Consider the following 21,675-nt stretch of genomic DNA (forward strand, 5'->3'; position numbering starts at 1 on the left):
ATGAATCCTGATTTCTCTGCACAGCGTGTGTTTCAGGTCTGGGGATACAGTGGCGGGGGAAAAACAATACCATAATTGCCCTCCACCTGCTGAATTCTAGTGGTAGAGGGAACTCACATGAGCCAAATAAGCACAGTGGGAGAACACGTAAAGCAACAAGTGTGTCATCAGATCTCTGAAGGAAATGATGAGCCGAACGGTGGCCAGATTGGCTCCCCAAAGGCTGTGGAGTTGGGGAAGTCTTCCCCAGGAAGACAGCTCTGAGCTGAGTTCATCAGACTGAGAGAGAGGTTAAGGAGAAGGAGATAGCCTGAAGAGGCTAAAAGCCAGTTTGAAGAGGAGTTTGAGCTACGGACAGGGAAGATTGGGTTTTCTGAAAATGAATCCAAGCGGGTGCTTCTTCAGATATTACATCTTCATTAGTATGGCCATAGGTCTTTTTACTCATTACTCTGACACTAAGTAATTTTAATAGTATCAACAGTCGCGACTTACTTACAAGGACTCACTGAGATCACGGAACTAATCTGAAATATGTTCCTTCGGGTCCAAGACAAAAAGGAACAGGGCTCCGAGTTAATGGACTATGCGTTTCCACCAACTGTGCCTTGGTTACCAACATAGAATGAAGGTGTGAGTAAGTGTGTTAGTCACGACGTTTGCAGTAACAAGTCCTCAACGACAGTCGCAAAATAGCTTACGCGAGAAGGGAAAACATTGGCTCCCTCTTCGTTCTCTCCTTTTGGTTTTTCTTCACGTTGGATTCATTCCTAGACAAGCTCTCGCTAGACAGTGTCAAGGATAGCCCGTGGCAGCTTAAAACTTTATAGCTTGCAGTGCCCAAGGAAATGGAGTCGTCTTTGCTGAAGTCTGGCCAAATTCTCAGCAAAGGTTCCCACTGGCCTCTAATTGGTTCACGTGGCCGTATGGGAGCCAATCACTGTGGCCTGAAGAATGGAACCCTCTGGGGACCAGCGGAAGGAGCGTACCCACTCCTGGGGCTTAGGCCATGGAGCCATCTGCTCGTATCCTGCCCAAACAAAGGAAGGACGATTTCTGGAAGGAGACGATGCCACTCGACAGATAAAATGCTTGAATGACCGCTATACTGAATTTGCCATCTTTTCAAGATTAATGTTCTACTACTCTAAATTTGCTGAAGCGACACAAGGCAACATGCATATTCTGAGGCTCTTTACAACCAGGCGTATGTTTTGATTTCTTGAGAAAGCTCTAATGGCCCTTGCCAACACACTGAATGGCAGTTTGCATTTCCTGTTTGTTCTGTCATGAACATAATGTGCGTCTCGTCTCTCCTCAGTTTACACATCTCCGTGTTTAATTGGCCACTCGTGTTTTCCGACCATCGTCCCCTTCTCTTGCAGCCCACCAAAAAGGGGGATTTTACCCTCGTACGCTCATCCAAAGACTCTCACGTCTCAGAATCCCTAATTGGTTGGCGCTGCTAAAAACATTAGGTTTCCTTTTTTTTTTTTTTTTTAAGTTATTTAAAACTTTATTTCTTTTTTTTTTATTTTTTTTTTATTTTTTAATATATGAAATTTACTGTCAAATTGGTTTCCATACAACACCCAGTGCTCATCCCAAAAGGTGCCCTCCTCAATACCCATCACCCACCCTGCCCTCCCTCCCACCCCCCATCAACCCTCAGTTTGTTCTCAGTTTTTAACAAAACATTAGGTTTCCAAATGGCCACAACAAAGATGAAGAGAGGACAAAGGAATAAATGCTCTCTGGCTGCACCACCCCTTTGACCAAACATAAGTGAGGAGGTGAAAATTGCCTTTGGGGTTAGCGCCAGGACTGGTTTCTGTCTCTCAGGGTCCACGGAGCCCTGGCGTTTCGAAATCACCCTCACTTCCCAAAACGCAATTTATATGCCGCTACTGAAACCAAAGTTTTCTGAGAAAGCAGAGAATGAAAATACCAAGAAAGCATTCAGTGATTTATTTTACATTACAAAGGGACCTCCTATCGGTAACAATAAGGGATAATTAATTAAAACCTTGAAAAATCGTCCTTGTTCCATGTTGTTCCACTAAATTATTTATCACCACATCATCAACCAACCCAAACACAACCACAGTATCTAAGAAGTAGCCTTCCAGCTTTGATTTCACTCTCCCCACCCCGCCCAAGCCCTAACCACCCCCCTGCAACCGCCTCCCTCCCGGCCCCTGAATCCTGTGGCCTCACAGACATTTTAGTGCACACCACCATGGTTTTTAGTAGTTCCCTTTTAAAAACTTCAATGGCTCTTAACTAGCAAAATGCAGTCCTTTGCATGGGCTTTCAGTGGCTCTGAACCACATAAAAGAGACCATATGACTTCGTTTCTCAAGAAGGACAGATCATCCCCAAACAGCCCCGGGGAACCCACGGAGAAGCTATTCCTGACCTCTGCCTGGCATTAAGTCTCCCTCCACGGCTTTGTTATTTTTGGACACTGAAATGACAGAGTTACATGCCAAACTCTCTCTGGCAGCAGGTTAATTTAGCGATATTGGCTGCTGAGCTCCCACGTCACCCAGCTCGCCACCTAGATGCTTAAAGACAAGTCTGGGGCTTCAGCTCCTCCCAGGATGGCCTCCTAAGTGCAGACCATTAAAATGACACAAGGCCAGTATTATCACAGAGGCACCAGCTCTTGTATCAGAAGCCAACAGCAAGGTTCTCACCAACAAACGACCAAATACATGCCACTTCCGATGTCCTTTTTTTTTTCTTCCCCATCCCGCAGTTTCCAGGTTTTACCCACACATGAAGGCATTTTAATACAACTAGAGATGCCGGGGGGGGGGGGGGGGGGGGGGGGGACCACCAACACATTATGCAAATGCAGTCACAAATGTAAAATGATAAATTAGCAAGCAACTATTTAATTATTACTGTGACTAATTCCTGTAGAGGGTGCCACGGCTAATGAACCTGAACTTGTCCTGGGTGACTGCGGTGTGCCGTTGCAACGTTTCCATTTGGTTTGTTTGCTGCCTCTGCAGCTCGCTGAAGTACAGAGCATCTGTTTAATGAGCTCCCACTTCATTACAGAGCTGCGCCACTCACGGAGTCATTCTCCTTAAGCATGCAGGCTGTGTACTGTGCTGTTGTTTTAAAGCAAATACTAATTTATGATTACCTGTCACATTAGGCCATTGAAAATTGTACTCACACTGGCTCCCATGAGCAGAATGCTAATGAGCCGATTATGGACTACGGTGGTGTCCCTCGCTTATAATCCGCGGACATAAATTCCAATCCCCCTACAATATGGGCTCTGGAACAATAGACGCTGTTTGAGAGGACGGGCTGGAGAGAGAAAGGGGTGGTGAAATCATCACATGTAAACGCACAGACGCTCTCAAAGGCCGACAAACGCGGCAATGACCTAATTCAATGTGCAGGGAGCGTCAGAAACACCCGTCACACTGTGTCATGTACGGAGGAAGATGAAAGAATGACTCCCCAGCTAGTCACTCCCTGCCATGGTCATTATCTAATTGAAGTCTGATGCCCAGGCAAGGCGGATCCTGACACGGGGACTGCAAGCCTCTGTCGTATGGAAAAAAAAATCCTGTAGATGTGTCCTAAGATGGTACTTGCAGAGAAAATTCCCATCAGTAACACTTTGCCAAAATGCAGCTTTTCATTTCCAAGCCTAATATTTACCTGCAGCCTTTAGCACAATGCACTTTCACCAGTATTTTTTTCTTTCTCCATTACAAGCATGCCATTTGCACTTTAAAATACAGTATTACGCAAAATGCCTCATTAAGCCCGTTTTGTTTGGTTTCTTAGTTTGTCCCCTGTCATTTGGCTCCCTAAATTAAAACTATGGGAAGATGCGACTTTGCCTTTTTATTGGCTGTCTGCTCAGTTTGTTTTTATAATCCTGACTTCATTCTGCCTGGGGACACTGCGGTTTGTTTCCCAGGCTGCTGCCCTCAGTGCACAGAGTGCTACCCAACACCACTTTGTTAGAAACGTGGGCACCGGTGACAATCCGCGCTTATGAACAACGCTCCCAACATCCAACACGAGGCCCCGCACCACGACAGAGGTGGCCAAGGAGCATTCGCAATTTCCCCCACACCGATAATCCTTAGTTAGAGCTGCGATAGGCGGCTGGGCTCATTTCTGCAACAAGGCAGCCATGTGCCCTAAATAAGAACACCAAGATGAGTGCTGTTTTCGACATCTGCTCCCCCAGCTTGTTTGTTTGGTTTTTTTCTTTTTTTTCTTTCTTTTTTTTTTTTGAATCCCCGTTGAGAAACTGTAGCTTTCCTCCTCAGAGAGTTTCAGACATTGTTCCTCTCGTTTTTCTATGTTTAGCTGCCCAGGACCGACAACTAGACTAAGAGAACGGAAGAAAAGAAAGACCAAAAAAACCAACGTCCACCTGTGACACAGTTAAAGAAAGAAGCAGGTGTGAGGAAGCAGGAGTCGTAGTCTACGTACGCCTGTTCTAACTCCTGACCAAACATTGCACACCTCCACTGCACCATCTCTCGGATTCTGGGTGACATTTCTCTGAACAGGGTGGTATTTATGCCTTATGTCTTCCTCGCTGCAGGGAGTAGAGCAGACCCTCGACAGACAGGAGGAGACCTGGCCACTCACGGTCCAGCCACCGGGCAAAGCTCGGACTGTGGTCTCTGCCACATTCACCTTGAGAGGAAGAATAGGACCAAGTGTGAACTTTCTAGCTCTGCTATTCTGCAACTCTACCTTCTTAACAATGATTAAAGGAGCCCTAATCAGCATGGTGTCCGAGACTATTACATTGCTAATATTACTTTTGACTACCTTTCAGGTTTAGTCTAGCAAGACGAAAACAGCACTTGAAAATTAGCGACGTTCCTCGGGGCACAAAGGAAGCGACGTGGCTTCTCATTTCAAATAACGCCCAGTTTACCCCATGGCAACCTCGACCCACTGTTTCTCCAAAGAAATCGAGTGTAAGTCATCTTTGTGCTACACAAGTCTGACTCTACCTAATTACAAATTATAAATTATTGGGCAAACTGGCATATCGCTTTTTTTCTCTAACGGAGCCTGAAGAATCGGGATACCCAGTTGTTCATTTTATTGTCTTAATACCGATACGACATGAAAAAATTGGGGTTATTCCAAAGAATGTTTTTCACGGTACCGATATTTAAACTGCAAAAAATGGAAGCAAATTAGTTAATTACTGTCTCCCATTGTATGGGTGCTAACAAATTCCTTTTCCTCACCTATAATGAACTCCCAGTGCTCGCCCAGACGGGGGAGGTGTGGGCAGCAGCGTGGATTTTCTCTGTACAAGTAAATTGCTTTTCCTGATTTACACCGGGATGGGGGGTGGATGTGGGGAGGCAGAGTGCCTATTTACACACTGGATAATCCAATTTGCTTATTTTGCAAAAACAGTTTCTTTCCCCTTATTGGCAGCACAAAGCATTGTGCAGGCTCTCAACTGGAGTGAAAAAGGATAGGCATTAGGTACAAGGCCACACAATGACTGTGCTCCATTTAGTAAATGCAGCAGGCCTCACTGAAAAAGAAGGCCGTCAAGCAACATTGGGAGAAACGTTTTGTTTTATGCTTAGAAGAGGTCTATGCATTAAATGCCCACAACGATGACTAATAGGGATGAGAAATCTCAGGGAGAGGTGGGAAAAAAAAAAAAAAGAGAGAGACTTTAAGTTTTCATTTGGGGTCTCATAAGACACTTGCCAAATAGGATTTGGCACATTTGCCCAATTCCCAAAAGTCATTCTTTGGAGCCTGGAAGAGAGCTCACGGCTGTTAAATATTCTTTCATGAGATGAGTCAGATAAAACACATCCAGATGTGTAGACACAGATGAAAATGCAGAAATACACATATCCATAAATCAATACCAAAGGCGTTTGGAAATAGCTGAGCAAGACCAGTTGGAAAACGAGGGTGTGAAGGAGGGACAGAAAAGGGCTTTGGGGGTTGGGGGGACGGGGACTTCTCAGGGGCCTTGGTTTACTTGTTTTCCTTAGCTCCCCAGAGAGGTCACATGCAAAATCCTTCTCCGAGCGTTAAACCCCTGCTTTCACACTGCAGTAGGCTGGGAAAGAGAACTCCACCTCTTAAAAATGTGATTTTCATGAGAAAGGGAAATCTGCAATGGTCAAGTCAGGCGTCCAGAGCTTTCTACGCAGGCAGTGACCCTGCTGTCACGGAGTCATCATCATACCAGCCAAAGCAGCCACAAAGACAAGAAGAGAGCCTGGAATGTGCAAAGACAAAAGTGACCAGCATCTCCGCTCCCAGAGGGACCCGCCAAATAGCACGCGATGGCAACGCTCTAGCCTTCCCGGTCATCATGGGATCCTGTGAATAAGGAAAGTGACAAGCAAAACTAATTGGAGGCGGCAGTTGATGAACATTCGCCCGTGTTAAGAGCCACCACCAAGTGTCTGCTTTCTCAAGGCTCTTGGGAACAAGCTAGGCTGATGAAGGGGGCTCTGATCACAGATTCTGTGGGTCCATACGCTCACACATGGGCACACATTACAAAGCACAGCACTATCTGAACGCTGCCATTTTACGTTCCTTCTGGATTCATGTCTTATTATGTAGCACGCTCACAGAGAAGTCAAAATGCCAAGTTTGAGCGTCTACTCAACCATGTTTTGTGATCCGATGCTTCCTGGGAATAAAGCCCGCAGAATGTGACAGTCAGACCCGGTCCTTAGAAACTAATACTAAGGCAGGTGTAGACACATTGGAAGGCTGCAGAAAAGGTCCCGTGTTCCGAAAACAGTCCTACTCCCTCGAAACCCACCGCCCCTCCTCCCCCTTTGCTGGGCAAACAGTCACAGTTCTCGCTGACATACGAGGCAAAAGGCAACGTTTGCAGACCGCAGGCTTCTCCCTCTGTTAGATCGGCCCCTCCTGCCTGGCACCCAGGAGAACGTCCACCCGTCATGTAGTTGACACGGGCTGGCCTCCAGGCCCCGGACCAAGCCCAACTGTACCGGGGTCAACAGAGAGGAGATCCCTTATCATTTCACCGCGATGAGGACCCTTGCGCTCATCAACCTTTCCCTAAGTTTTCTCGCACCATTACTCGGAGCAGCAGCCACGCCAGCAGCAAGAGAGGAAAAAAGCGCGGGAGGCTTCAGACGAGCTCAGAAACAACCGGGGTTGTCGAGGAGGGAGAGAGAGTCCCAGGGAGAGCCGGGGAACTCGTTCTTACTCCAAGTGTTCAGACACGCCGAAGTAATGATCCTGGCCACATGTTAGCAAAACATTAGAAACACTTTGGTAAGCAAATAATTTAATTACAGGCTTCTCGGAGGCAGTTTCTCTTGCTTGACCCCTGACCTTTCCCATCGCGGGGCCTCAACTCAGCCTGGGATCCACGCTTCCTATTCTTGTCACAGAATCTCTCCATCTTGTACCATTTAATAGAGTGTGCTCCAGGTGTTCTGTGGTGAATGAATAGTTATATTACTACCTGTCAGACACAATCACACTCTATTCATCATTCTCGGCTGGCTGCATGAAGCTCAGCTTCCAGCGGCTCCCTCTCTATTTCCTTGTTCAAACGTCTGCAGTGCTTTTGGCCCATCTGTCAAGACTGTCATTTAGAGGGAAAACAGTATCAGCGCTTTAAATATATGGAGTTCTCTATTGAAACAGTGCTGTGATTGAACTGTCAGTGTTCTCAGTATCACAGACAGTAATTCACGACTGGTCAGGGCTCCACTGACATCGCCATTACCATGGGGGCCCCGAAGGGTCACGCTGAGGATTTTTGCTTTACAGTTGGGTCTATAAATAGTGCAATTAACCTTTCAAGAATTACAAAATGCTCTTGAATTCTTTTTACGTGTGCTTCGTGCTCACGCACTTTAGAGCGACGGGAAGATGAAGGAGAAGGAAACAAAAACGTCCAAAATTGCCGAAACACGTGCCACGTGAGTGGAAATATATATATTGTTTGGAAAGCAAGCATATGAAATGCATGAATATATTTTAAGCCCCCCTTTGCTGTTTTGGAGCAAGATAACATATGCTGAGATTTCTGAAATTAAAAGGTTTCTGCATCCGAAATAAAATATGATGGATGGGAATGAAAGGGCTTCTGTTCAGCCTTATGGAAAGGAAGCGAAGGTTTTCAGTTCTCCGAATTGTTACCTATCCAAAGCAGAGGGGTTCTCACGGCTTCCAGCCCCAGTTTCTCAAGCAAAACACCTGCATTCCCAACCATACTGGGAGAAAACACTTTGAGGCGCCAAATGCTATCTCTAAATCTCTCATCTTAGAACACAATCCCCAAAACAAGAGAATTTCGGATGCTGGTCAGGCGGCCTTCAGATGACTTCCCTGCATTTGAAAGGCTCCCATCACTGAAAGGCTTTATCATTTCTTCTTCAGGAAATCCAAGCACTTTCTAAAAGAAGCGCAGAAGGCCAGCAAAGCCTCAGAGACAACCCCACACCCCCAATCTCTGCTTTCTGCAAATCCTAGTCTGTCAGGCCACCGCCCTGCTTCCTTTCTGGAAACCCAAATAGTAAGACGAGCCTTTTCGGGATCTCTCTACAGACACACTTAGGCGTGTACATCTCCTATGCTCACATGGAAGTGATTCAGAGTAGTCACTTGGACGGCTGCTGAATGAGGGCACTGGGTTTTACTCTTTATCCCAGGGAACGTCTCCTAACACAAGAGTGTACGGGGCTGCACGGATGCCTCGCAGATGAGCGTGTGATATGCCTTCTCTTCTGCAGGATCATTTCAGCACGAAGAGCATGGTTTTGTTTTGCTAGGTACCACACTGTTCCACGGACAGAGCCAACGAGCATTTTTAATTTGCGAACCAAGATATGTGGCTAAAAATAACCATTGATTTCTGTCACAGCATTTGTCTTGCTTCAGAGGTAATTTTACCCACTTTTTTTCCTTAAGGGAAGGAAAGGGATGCGATGTGGGGCAGGGGGTGGGGGGCTTCAGCAGAAGAAAGCCACAGACCTAGCAACTGGTCCTTTAGGACACCTACTTATGTGAACCATCCTCTAAAAGCACAGTAACACATCATTTTCTTAAACATCCTCATCACCAAAAGAGGAGGATTAAGGCGGTATTTCAGCTAGCTTCCAGGCTTGCAGGAGGCAGAGAGAAGAGCAGAGAGCTATAAACCTTCCCATTAGAGCTATTTTCTAGGAATGGCTCTCCCACCAATCCGCAGCTATGCAGAAGTAAAAGCCTTTGCTTATCACAGCCACGGAACAAGGATAATTAAGAGGTAATTTCTTCCAGTTAGGGTGCACTTTCCTTTTCGGAGACAATCATAAAAGGCAGACGGAGGTGCCCAGGAACCCCGTGTTGTCATTGTTTTCATCTTCTGTGACTGCGCCCTTCTCTTCCTGCCCTCAGTTGGAAAGCAAAAAACAAAAAACAAAAAAAAAAGAAAAACCTTTGCTTATTATAGAAGCAGAGTAAGAGAGTAAGTGCTGGTCTCATCCCATTAACTGTCATATTACCAGGCTCGGTGCCATCACATTGGAGTTTCACTGAGCATTCAGAACTGCTTAATTATGTACAGTAAAGACAGTCTGCTGAGACTTTCCTTCTTGATTAATATGGGAGGGGGAGGGGAGGTGAAGGGTCACCTCCAAGGCTTCCTCCTGCCTCGCGCCCAAAGTGACTCGATGTGACAAAGGCTTTTGTGAGTTATGAAATAAATTAAAGTGCCTTTGGGAGGCAAGATGCTCGCATCAAGGGATGAGGCTACTTTTGATTTTGCAGGCTAACGGCAGATATCTGCCCCCCCCCCACTCGCCCTGTGTTGGCTTTACACTCTATAGTACATTCCTTATAAATTACACCACCCCGTGTTAATTACAGTGTGCTGACAGTGCTTGTCATTACCAGGCCTGCTACAGGCTTTGTGCGCTCGGACTGTAATAGCTGTTTGTTCTGAGGAATGTGGCAGAGCTGCCTAAGTGGCTGAGCTGGGTCACTGCGAACATCCCTCTCTCCAAGTCTCTCACACTGGCTCTATTTTTACAGCCTTAATCCCTCCGCTCAGCCTCAGCGCCCGGCCCCTCCCCCCAGTCAGGCAGATGTATAGGTTACAGTCTAGAAGCACCAGGGCATTCACTGAGGCTCAATCAACTGAGGCGCGCATTGTGCTCTGCTCATTGTCGGCCTTTCAAAGCCTCCAGCTGAAATGCTCTTTTCTCCTTTCTCCGACCTTTGGAGGACAAACAGGACCTGCTCTCATCTAAAGGGACAGTTGGAGGTTCCTGCCCCAAAGTCTAATTCAGCAGTCGGGCCTCAGGCAGGAAGCTCTGTATTCCTGTCTGACAGCCTGTGAAGGAAGAGGCTAGAAATTCGGAAGCCAAGTCACGACACAGGCTTCTCCTCTTCTTCCCCAACTAAGATGCTGGGTCAGACATTTCTAGAATCACCAACAAATACAAGCGTAGAAATCGGTCTTTTAGCTAGAAAAAAGACATTAATAAAAAAAAAACCAAAAACACCAAAAACCCACCCACCATTCAGTGAACACCTACTTATGGGGATCAAAGGTCAGGTTCTGGAAAAACCATGATGAATACAATATAGCCCCTGGTCTGCAGGGCCTCAAAGCCTAGGAGGGGAAGCAGAAGGGTAAGTAAGTAGTTCTAATTCTGTGTGAAGTACAATAATAGAGGTGAAAACTGAATTTCTCTCTACCTCCCCAACCTGTGGGGTCAGGTGTGGTCACATTAACAGTAATAACTCAAATTTCTTCTGCTTTATGCACTCACCCATTTCTTAGAGTCCCCAAACAAGGCCTCCTCCTATGTGCTTCTCAGAAATTCCTATCCTGCTGGTACTTTGACTGCTGGGTCAGGCATCATGGCGCCAAAAGGTCATGGCTTCTGTCCCCTTCTGTCTTTTGAGTGGTCCTCTATTAGAGGGTTACCAAGGCAGTGCCATTCGGGCTGCGGTCTCTTCTAGGATTTGTAGTACAAGAGCCTACCCTGTTCTCGAAAGGAATCAGAAAAAAGATCCACAAAGGGCCAGGCTATGAGACAGACCTGAGTGAAAAGTCACTTTTCCCCGATAGTGCCACAACCAAGCCTTTCTTAACTGTGACACGCCATGTTCCCGCTGCCGGACTCCTTTCTCCCTCGAGGTGACTTTTCATACCGAGTTCCTTTGTCTTCCTGTCCGGCGGCTGGGCCTACTCCCACGGTGGATAGGACATTCCAGACACGCCTTTATCCTCCTCGGCCTCCAACTCTGAGACAGGTGTGTACAAGGTATCTTGAGACACTCACATACTGCATCCCCCCGCTCACACACACCCTAATCCACGCCACGCCCACCGAACGTAGGAAGAGAGACTGAGATGGCTGTCACCATCTCTACAAGTCAGTCGTGTGGTGAATCAGGTCAACCAGTCAATCAAAGGCTACTGACTTAGGGAGATAAAACCCGCCTTCCGTTCACATGCCAACACAGAGTACGTGCGGGTATATACAATGCAGAGAAAATTACTTCCAAAGTCAAATGGACTTAACTCAAAGTTTATTTTCTCAACCAAGTCAATGTACCACATATTCCTTGACCTTTTGCCCAGATTTTGGAATCTAACGCCAGTAAGTTGAGATACCATTGTCTCTTTTAAGCCTCATCCTTACAGAAATAATAACTATTATTCTTATTAGTCCAGAAGCTTACTATTAAGACAAAATAGAGTCAACTCTGCCAGAAGGAAGAAATCCCTTAAAGTCATTCACCCATCACCTCACTAGGGACTTGAAAGCTCTTTTCAATGCCTGCCATTCATGCCAAGGGGAACAGTTTGAACATCCAAATGTCAGCATGAAGATATTTTCTTCAGTCTGGCTTGTTCTGTGCACTTCACAGCTTCAGCCTGCGTGAGTGTTACTATAAAAGCCAAAGTGTGCCTAGTGTCTTCGAGTGACTTCGAACGTTTCCAAGGATAAGCCTATAATGGACTTCGGCTTCACTTGCTGACTCTTGAATATCACCCCAACGTAAGCCACAACTCAAGTGTAAACACTGCTGTTTGTGTTTGTGTGTGTGTATATATGTGTGCAATGTGCACACATACTCCTTGTGTATGCACTCATCTATAGATAACAAAACACAAATTTATGACTGTACATTATGAAGCTTCCCTGGAAGACAGAAGATCACATAATACACATTAAACATGCCATATGAGGTGCACCTGGGTGGCTCCGTCACTTAAGCGCCCGACTTTGGCCCAGGTCGTGATCCCCTGCTTCGTGAGTTCAAGCCCCATGTCGGGCTCTGTGCTGACAGCTCGGAGCCTGGAGTCTGCTTCGGATTCTGTGTCTCCCTCTCCCGCTGCCCCTCCCCTGCTCACACTCGCTTGCATGCTGTCTCTGTCTCCTTCTCTCAAAAATAACTAAGCATTAAACACTTTTTTTAATAAGAGATTTCTAAAGAATGCCATACTAAATCATGAGTTACATAGTATGACCTTTATCTTGGCTTCTTCTGGCAAACTGATACATTTGACCTTCATCATTTCCTTACAAAACTTCTTTGCATGAGGAACAGGGTTTCTTTCTCTGTCTCTTAGTTTCCAGTGTTGTTGATAAGGATAATGGTAATGTGTATCATGAGAAATAGCGAAATCTTTCCCTGGAAATTAAGAATTTTGTAGTCCTACAAAATAGCCCCCAAACCCTAGTCGGGAGGCTCCTGGAGCCACTCCCTAGTGAATATGTATTTAAGTGAACCTTCCTTCCATTAATTTTTCCTCTCATAGTGTTGCCCTCAACTACCTCAAACAACTCGAGCAAATTAGACTCAAGTGTCTTCCTATACAAAATTTTTTTTTTCAAAGACCAAGATCAGTTTTCAAAGATCCATTCTCCGTAGGACCCATTTTTGAAACGTGCGCACACATGCAGCTTTCTGTCTTAGCGTCTGAACTCCCGGAAGCCCCTCCGCCGTCATCTTGACCACCCAGCACCTGCGACAAACATTCTCCGGCCCTTGCAGAGGCCTTGTTTGTATCCAGTTGGGCGCAAGGACCCCTGAGCCACAGCAGTACTTACCAGGCTTTGCAAAACTGCCGTGGGAAACGCAGGGCCCACGACTTCTTCCACGTCTCCTCCATGCAACTAGCTGCCTCAACGTCACATACAGTCTAAGTGCCTCGAGGCCCCTCGGCCAGACCCACCTGCGAGGACCCAGCCCTCTCGTCCAGAGATGCTGTAACACACCTGGAGGGCAAGCTCCGACCTCCGGTGTCAGCATTATTACCACAGACAATTACCTTGGCATGCCAGCTTGGCGATCACGGGCTCTGTGGGACGGAGAGCTGAAACGGGCTTTTGTTTCTCAAGACAACTCACGCGGGGCGTTTTCCTTTCAGTTGCAACCGGGGACTAGAATTAAGTGACTCGGGGGCACGACCTCAATCATACTGCAATAATGAGGTGTTTTGGGCATCACGTCAACAAGCACCAGCCATGAGCCCGCTTTCCAAAGAGGGCAAGTCCAATGTGCCTGAAGACCTTGCTGATCCGTTCTGCTACCCTTTCCTGTTCCCAAGGACTAGCCCATGCCAGTCTCAGCTCTGCGGAGCCCGCCCTTGGCCTTGCACACTACTGCTCAAGAATCCCGGAGACGTTTATCTACACCAAATGACCAGCTCCGTGCCTGAAACAGGACGGTGCTGTCAATCATTTCTTTCGCTCCTCCCAGGAGAAAACTGCATTGGAACTAAGCGTTTCTACATAATCCACGAGCTTGTCTGACAAGTACCACCAAACGTCATTTTTTTTTTTTTTTTTTTTTTTTTTTTTTTTTTGAGCTTCAAACTGCATTTAGCTCAACCAAGAGTCAATCCGTTTCCACATGTCGTGAGCCAGGCACAGTTCCATGTGATAACTCCGAGTACGTAAGATATCCGAGAAAATACGTGGTTTTAAAAGCAACTTATTTTTTTAGAATGCTGGACCCCTTCAGTATTTAACAAAAATTTCTACTGTTCTAAGGGAAAAGAAAAAAAAAAATCCTGACAATAAAAACGAGGAGCAGACTGCAATCTAGTTTTGCCTTTTAAATATGTGCCCAAAGCTGAACATGTGGTAATCTGAGCTTGCTCCACACATTAGGCTTCTCTAGTTGGAGTCTCCAATTTTTATCTCATGGCCATGATTTCGAACCTGTTTCACAGCATTTCTTGGTCTGGGGTGACCACGTGCACAGGCATCAGCAATGCCACACCGATGAGATATACTCAGCCAGCCCCCGGAAGGCTGGGAGCATCACATCATCTGTTCCAAGCACTCTGAATACAGACAATTGCGGCTAATCAGATAATACAAGGCAAAACTACCCCCCACACACACACACCTTTTTAACTGACACATAACATTATATTATTTTCAAGTGCACAATGTAATTCCCTTTTACAAGTAATGAGAGCCAAGAAGGGACACCAGAGAACTATGTATTTCCTGGTAGAATTGTTTGCACCTTCTTCTTGCAAATCACAACTGCCAAAAAGGCAAATCAGACATAGATGATTGTTTGTTTCGTTTTGTTTTTCCCTATCAAGATTTGAGAGCAACAGCCTGGCTTTCTCATATCCACTGACTCCAGACCAGGACTTTTCTGTGCAGAGGCAGCAAAGGAGAGCAGGCAAGTCTACTTAGAAAAAGTTCCCCAGGTCATTCTAACATTCCAACTCCCTCCCTTCCCCAGGAAGAGTCCTGGAGTCGATGGACCGTGAGAATGAATGAGTTGAGACCACTGGTGACAATGAGGTTTAAAAGGGGAATCATGGGGTCTAGGTTGGGAAAGCAAAGGGGAAGGTCAAGTTTGGGGAACGCTTGATCAATGAGGAGGACAAACTTACTGGACAATTATAAAGAGATTTCTACTTAGCTCTGTTTGTGGGATGTATTGGGTGTGTCTAACCCCCCTTACTTATTATTTTCCTAACTTTACAATAGGAAAGCAGAGGAGTCTACTTTGCGGTAATAACTGACCAGGGGAAGAAGAGGTCAGTGAAGGTCAGAGCTAATGTTTCCAAGATACGAGTTTCTAGAAAGTTCTTGTTACTCAGTCCTGCCAAAACCTCCCGGAGGATGTAGTAAGATTTCAACTGGCAAGATAAGGGGCGCCTGGGTGGCCAGTCGGTTAAGCATCCGACTACAGCTCAAGTCATGATCTCACAGTATGTGGGCTTGAGTCCTATATCAGGCTCTGCACTAATAGCTCAGAGCCTGGAGCCTGCTTCAGATCATCTCTCCCGCTCTCTGCCCCTCCCCCACTCATGCTCTCTCAAAAATAAACAAACATGAAAAAAAATTAAACTGGCAAGATAAAACACAGAATGCCCAGTTAAATGTGCATTTCAAATTGAAAACATGAATAACTTTTTAGCATAAGTAAGCCCCTTGCCATATTCAACATTTAACTATACTAAAAAGTATGTGTTGTCTCAATGAACTTTACATTTAATTCAACACCCTGTACTTGCATTAGCTAAATCTGGGCGACTGAGTAAAATAGATCCTGAATTTACCAACTAACACAAACCATTAATTGGTGAGATTTTTCTTGCAATCCTTAGGATTCTAAATGGGAAGCTATTTTAACAAGTAATTTACATCCTTTTGGCCAGTCAAGCCTATGAGTGACTAACCTCTTTCTTAAACAAAACCCAAGTGTCAAAAGTCATTTCTACTTTGATCTAGGTTGGACTGTACCCTGAATCAAAAGCTCCCTTCAATTTAACTAACAGGATGACAGCCAACAAGGCGTTAACATGATCTGTGGCTCTTTGGCAGTGGATTTCCTGCCAGCAAGTTTCTGAAAACTTCCATCATTTTTGTCACGTTGCTGGAACGGGCTCTATCTGGTTTCCTCATTGCCCTGACTTGTAATTTAAAAAAATTGTTCCTAATCTGCATATGCAGTGAAACTCATTAGAAAGATAAATATGATTTCTGTACCAACTGGCAATAAATGGAGCACAGCATTATTTCAAAGTGTTGTTTACCAAAGTTGGGGAATGTGGGTTCCTTGAAACATATGTAAAATGTAAAACCCTCATACAGACATTAGTTGATGTGGGCTTTATGGCAAAACAATTAGTAATATCTCCACTCCTAAAATATAGGTTATACTAGCTCAATGACTACACCAGTCATTCTCAACCCATGGTACACTTTGGAAGGACCTGGGGAGTTATAAAAAGAATACTGGACCACAGTATGGACCTGTGCCTGGACCACAGATGCATTAAATCCAGATTCCCTCAGGTGCATCCAGGGTTCAGCAAGAGCTCAGAACCAGAGCCATAGACATTATAGAAACGCACAATTATTTGTTTCAGATGAGCTTGACTGAGGGAGATTAGCCATCCAAAAATGGCCACAGCTACCAATCGTAAGACAGTTTGTTTCTAAATGTATAGGTATTAAGAAGATACTGAACACAGGAGAAAAAAATATACTAGAAGGATTCAATTTTCAAGTCTATTTGGGTTGTTTTTTCCTTCACAAAGTAGCCTTCATTGTTCTTGACTTTTAAGAAGGTTTTAAGTTTGAAAGCTTCTGAATTTTGAGCCATTTTATATCCCATCTATCAAGAATGCTCAAGGTTTACCATTCATCGTCTAATACCTTACTTTACCCAATTAAGCCTTAATATCATGTAAGTTTTAAGATTTCACATCAGCCTAGATGGGCTATCAGAGTATTATTATCTTTTTTAATCCAGTCTCTTGTGTTTACAGGCAAGGGAAACTTATTTTGTCTAAGGCAGCATCAGTATCACCTGGGAACAGACTGTCGGCCTTGCTCCAGAGCTACCGTAATGGAAACTCTGGAAATCTGATTTCCTACGCTTTTCGGCGTTTCTGAAGTTCCAGAGTGTACATTCTTGCGTTTGTACTACCTGATTCTTGTTTTTTTCCCCCTCAGTAGTCTTGTGTTGTCCTAACTTCTAGGAATGCCCAGTTCAGTGCTGGGGGCCTTGGGGGTGGAAGGAAAGCATCTTGCCCCCTAACACTTCATCATCCCTGAGTTGAGCTCCATGGGGAGGCACCCTCCGGGAGTATTAAGAGAGGTCCATGCACAGACTCTATGACCAGATGATGGAAGGTGCAGCTGTATAGGACAGAGCTCAGTTGGTCCCCAGATGGGGACCCGAGCCCCATCTTCACGAAACAAGTGCAGGCCAAGTTTAGAGAAACCTGGGGGACTCTGTGAGACCCTTAAATGGTCATTAAGGGAGGAGTGACCGTATCTAGCATTCTTCACAAAAACCACAACGAAACCACCATCGCTCTGTTCTTTCTTCATGTCCCTCTTCTGCTTGGGGGACTCCCATTAGACTCCTTCCACCTTTCCTCCACTTTGAAGACTTCTCTGAAGACTCCTTCCCCTCATCCACACTCAGCTTCAGTAAGATGAGGCAATTCCTGCCCACACTCACACTTAACACCTTTGCTGCCCATTTTCAAGCGAAAAGTATTTGCCTCTACCACTCGCTTCAAAATTTTTCAAAACCGAGGACCGTACCATAGTCAATACTCAGTAAATGTTGACCGACTGCATGAATTACAAGTAAGGGGTCAAAGAAACTTTGGGGTGATGACTACAGAAATCAACATTAGCGACAGTCACATGCTCCAGCATCATCACCTACTATTTATCTTTACAAATAACAATTTATCAGACACCAGAAAGAACGGAGTATGATCTTCAACAAATTTAGAATTGGTAATTCCCAGTTCTTTGCCATTTGCCTCAGTGGGGTACTGTGTCACCTTCATGAGGTTTACGTTCCAAATTATGGTTTTAAGAAATAAATTATATAACCACGTGCATGAAGGAAGCAAAGGCTTCCTACTGTTAGCGTTTACTTCAAGATTGTTAAACACAATTTTTTAACCAAGTATCTCTCAACCATATGTTCAGTCGCATCATGCAAAATGTTTAATTTTCTTCCATAACAGAATGAACTTTCATAAATGTAATATGCTTGGTACTGATTACATATTACATTATACAAATGTAATATTAATATGCTTGAAATATACTGAAGAATACTTACATTCATTTTCATAGAGAAGAGTGAGAGTGACCACTGTGAAGAAAAAAAAAGAAAGGAAATAGGTTAAAAAAAGGAATAAAAGGGCTTTCCATGAAAGACAAGAGAGGATTGATTCAGATCTCAAATTCCAAGATTATAGATTGTTCCTTTCTTGGAGATATTTTTACTGTTTACATTTCCATTTGATTTTTTTTAATACATTCCTCTCCTTTTTTAATACATTCTCCATCTTGTCATCTATTTTTCTGAACGTATTAATCACAGTTATGGTAATGTCTGTGCTTGAGACTTCCATCATCTGGGACAACTATGAACCTATTTTTATAATTTGTTTTCTAGGTTTTTTGGTACATGTGGCAATTTGTGATTAACAGGTTAACACTGCATAGGAAAGACACATGAAATACAAATGGAAAAGAATAGCTCTAGAAATTACCTTGCTTCCAGGTGAGCTCACCCTAGCCTCTCCTGAGCAGGTGAAAGGGAGCCTTTTATTTTAATATAATCAGGGACTGGGCTCACCTAGGCTGCTTCACATCTTTTGGCCTCTGGTTTGCCTTCACTTCTAGCATGTGGCTCTTCGGAGATCTCAACAATGACTGGGAGTGTTTAGTGTTTACTAGGTTTCCTCCTCCTTATCAGGTTATGTTCCCCAGTTTATGGGTCCCTGCCCCCTCGGCAGAGTGAGAATTTCAAAAATTTAATTCAACCTAGCCTCTCACCTCCTGCACTTGAAGAACGTAGCAAATGCCTCAACAGGACAACTACTGAGCGTAGGTCTCCCTTTTCTGCAACTCATTTGATCTAGGGTCTTGCCCTATAGGTCTTGGCTGCCTGAGAGCTCTCTGACGCCTTTAACGGGATTTTCTATGGATGTTGTACCCATTCATTCAAGAGATAAGTCAAAGCAGACAAATCGGAAAATGTAAAAGGACCAATAATGACCACCAATATGGCATTCTATATAGATTAGCATCAATATAGATTTCAGTGAGCATTCAATAGAAGACTCAGACTCAACACTTGTGGCAATTGTTTTTATAGAAGGGAGGGACCTTGGCAGGGTAATTATAAAATACATCAAAAGTCAGGAGCAGGGAAAGAAAAGGGACAATAAAATGGTAAAGGTTTCATAAGAAAATATTCTAATTTTTGTAATAAACAATCAACTAGCGCTGACTAAACCTGAAACAAAGGGTGAAAAAAAGGACTCAAATTTCTGAATTTACATAATCTTGCATCTTATCCCTAGCGAGATCTATTGGAATTGATACAACCATTTGCAATGGAAAAAAAAAAAAAAATCAAGTTTCATCAGTTCTTTTGCTGTCATTCTTGTTTTACAGTTTTCACTTACATTCAAATAAAATTAAGTTCAGGAATTTTATTGTTCACATTTCAGAGATACATTTCACACTACTTGGGCCTCTTCATCTTTCTACCTGTATCTCCCCATCTTACTTTCTATTTTGTGTGTCCATAGATTCATGGAATGATGATGACCTCACGGTAAAAGCATTTATTTCAACGTGGTACATTTCTAGGATGTCCCCCCCTTTTTTTCCTTTATACTTCTCTGTATTTCCCTATCTTCTAAACAATGTGCATTATATTGATCTTTGCTGAAATGGACACTGTCTTTTCCTGTCCTCGAGTATTAGTAAATCATGAACCCTAAGTTCCCCCAGCAGACTCTTCTTTCCCCTTCAGCACAGGGATTTTTGTCTTATTTATTATTCTTAATGTTTATTTATTTTTTAGAGAGAGACAGGCAGATAGAGCATGATTGGGGGAGGGACAGAGAGAGACGGAGACACAGAATCCGAAGCAGGCTCTAGGCTCTGAGCTGTCAGCACAGAGCCCAACTCGGGGCTCCAACTCACAAACCGTGAGATCATGACCTGAGCCGAAGCCAGATACTTAACCAGCTGAGCCATCCAGGCGCCCCTCATTTATTATTCTTGCATCAACTGCCAGTGCAGGCACAGCCTAAATATAGAAGGTACTAAATAAATAGTTGCGGCATAGAAGTTTAGTTCATACTCTTTGTGGAAGTTGAAGCTCGAATCCTAAGACAACAGACTGGGTATCCTCAATTGTTGAGGAAGAATTGGGGCTCAAAGAAACTAAGGGAAACGTCTTTGCCAATCCTGTTTCCTCTGAGCTTTAGCTAGTATAGTCACCGATGGGCATCACACATTTGCTTCTCCCTCCTCAGTACCTCATCTCACTGACTCTCAATATGTTAAAGAAAATGTATCAAACTCAAGAAGTGGAAATCCAGCTGAAGTCATTAAAACAGCAAATGGGAGTCGACAATGGCACTTGACCCCACACTCGGAAAGACAAAAACACTATAAACCCAAGAGCTAAAAATAGGCAAGTGACTCCAAGTCCTCAATCTCAATCTCCAAGATCACCTGAAAGTATTTCCTTGGAAAACTTGAACAAAAGGAGCTCTGTCACTGCCTGGAAGAGGACCTCCATGTACAAAACGCAAAACCCACTACGATAAAGCCAAAGAATCTGACTCTTCCATGTGCATCAACTCAGAAGATGTACTAACACTTTCTCCATCGGAATTTATACACCGTTCAGAAATGCCTCCCCTCTTTGTCATACAGTGGTTCTACCTCTTGAATTCATTTGCCTTGTTTTTTTTTTTTTTTCTATCCTGCACCACAGAGACTTTTTCCTGAACAAGATCATATCTCTAAGTTTGCTTTCTTAGATTTAAAAATCCCCGCTGTCCATCTATTTCTCCAATCCATGTACGAGAGCACGGTTTTCAATTTCCCGGGGCTCCTTTGACATGGGCTAGAAGTATACACTCTCACATCCTTCTCCAGCTCTCAGAACACCAGAAAAAAGGAAACCGAATGATCTCTGTTCAACCCACTCATCACCCCTTTCCTAGAAGCAGTGCAAACTACACAGGTACACAGTACAAATTTTAAAGAATGAAATTTGGTAAGAAATATGCCTAATGTAGCAACAGAGGTCATTTCTGGGTCATGAAATTAAGAATTAGGATCTACATGATTCTCTATAGTCGGTATTTTCTGATTTTTTATCTACAAGAAACATCATTTACTTCTTTCCTTTTTAAAAAAAATAGAAAACATGGTACCACAAGGTAATATATTGCTTATGCATATGCTATTGTATTCAAATCTTCGATGAAATCTATCATTTTAAGGAAACTGTCAATTTCAAACACTTATTTAAAAAGGTCAGAGAGCGGGGTGCCTGGGTGGCTCAGTCGGTTAAGCGTCCGACTTCAGCTTAGGTCACGATCACACGATCTGTGAGTTCGAGCCCCGCGTAGGGCTCTGGGCTGATGGCTCAGAGCCTGGAGCCTGCTTCTGGTTCTGTGTCTCCCTCTCTCTCTGCCCCTCCCCCGTTCATGCTCTGTCTGTCTCTGTCTCAAAAATAAATAAACGTTAAAAAAAAAAATTAAAAAAAAAAAAAGGTTAGAAAGCTCAAACAATAGTAAACAAGGGGAAACTGCAAACTGTCAAAGAGTTGTCTTCTCCATTCCTTACCATCACCACCAACAACAAA

Source organism: Panthera pardus, unplaced genomic scaffold (genome assembly GCF_024362965.1).
Source record: "Panthera pardus isolate Hobbes unplaced genomic scaffold, ASM2436296v1 HiC_scaffold_2, whole genome shotgun sequence".
Classification (NCBI taxonomy): Eukaryota; Metazoa; Chordata; class Mammalia; order Carnivora; family Felidae; genus Panthera; species Panthera pardus.